The following is a 1,293-nucleotide window of genomic DNA, read 5'->3' on the forward strand; positions in this document are numbered from 1 at the left end:
GCATGTGGGATCCTCCCGGACCGGGGCATGAACCCGTGTCCCCTGCATCGGCAGGCAGACTCTCAACCACTGCGCCACCAGGGAAGCCCCGTAAAGTCTTTCTTGAAGGAGATCCGAGCAGAGCACCTCCATGGCTGCTATGGTCCCCAGGTATGTCCTTAAGCTTGTGGTCCTTCCTCCTCTGCATCCCTCACCTTAGGTAAATACATCACACAGAAACACAGAGAGGAAGGAACTGTACAGTCTTGACTTCTTAGTTCCCAAATAATCTCTTTTTTTTTTTTGCAATTTTCTTTCTTTTCTTTCTTTTTTTTTTTTGACCACGCCACATGGCTCGTGGGATCTTAGTTCCCTGACCAGGGATCGAACCTGGGTCTCCTGCATTGGGAGTGCAGAATCCTAACCACTGGACCACCAGGGAAGTCCCCCAAATAATCTTCTGATATTCCTGGCTGTGACAATTACTTGAGAGAAGAGTCATTGGGTATATCAAAAGCCTGTCATACCCAATGAAAAAGAGAATAGGACAATTCTGTGACCAGAGAAAATTGTTGCCCCCTTCAAAATGGGGAGGAAGGCAAGTGAAAGAAACTAAGGCACGTGGCTGTTTCCTGGTCAGGAGGACAAGTGGGATAACCCAGACAGAGGAGAGGGCTGAGAGCCTGACCTAGGACAGCACCACACAGGCCCTCGGGCTCTTGCCAACAGACTGAGAATCCAGCTTGCACACTGCCGCACAAGCCTTCAGACCAAGGGAAAAGAAGTCTTCTCCTAATTGGTCTGTCCAGAAGAGGTGCATCTTGGCAGTTCATCCACAAAGAATGGACACGTTTTCTCTAATTTGCACAGAGTTCCTTGTACACCAGCAGGGGCCACTGCATTGCTTTCTGGATGGAGTCTGAGAAAATCACAAGGTCTCAGAAGCCTCTCCATCCAAGCAAGTCTAGGTGAGGAGACAATGAATGCCAGGTGGGCTGTTTATGATCCGGGACCTGAAGCTTCCTCATCAGGTCCTGTAGCACACTGCCGGGAAGTCTAAAATTTCTCCCTTCCATGCCCACTGCAGTACTAAGGTTGTCCCGAAGCTGGAAGACCTGGAGGGGTCTTAAAGGAGAAAAAGGAACTTATTCTGAAGGAGTAAGGAACCAAGAATGAAAGAGCATATGAGAATTAGTGGATCACAAGTGGATAAGTAGTATTGATCCATCATTGTTCCCTCCAAGTATTCCATGAACCCTGGGGACTCAGCAATAGCTCTGGGGAGAAATGGGAAGGATATTATAGGGACAGAGA

At 48.5% G+C, this 1,293-nt stretch overlaps 1 non-coding gene across 1 annotated transcript; it reads right to left on the minus strand.

Moving 5' to 3' along the window:
- Positions 1–348: 348 nt before the first annotated feature.
- TRNAG-CCC (transfer RNA glycine (anticodon CCC)) lies at positions 349–421 on the minus strand. The gene has a single exon. It is a non-coding gene; the product is annotated as a tRNA-Gly (tRNA).
- Positions 422–1,293: the final 872 nt, after the last annotated feature.

Source organism: Lipotes vexillifer, unplaced genomic scaffold (genome assembly GCF_000442215.2).
Source record: "Lipotes vexillifer unplaced genomic scaffold, Lipotes_vexillifer_v1.1 scaffold385, whole genome shotgun sequence".
Classification (NCBI taxonomy): Eukaryota; Metazoa; Chordata; class Mammalia; order Artiodactyla; family Lipotidae; genus Lipotes; species Lipotes vexillifer.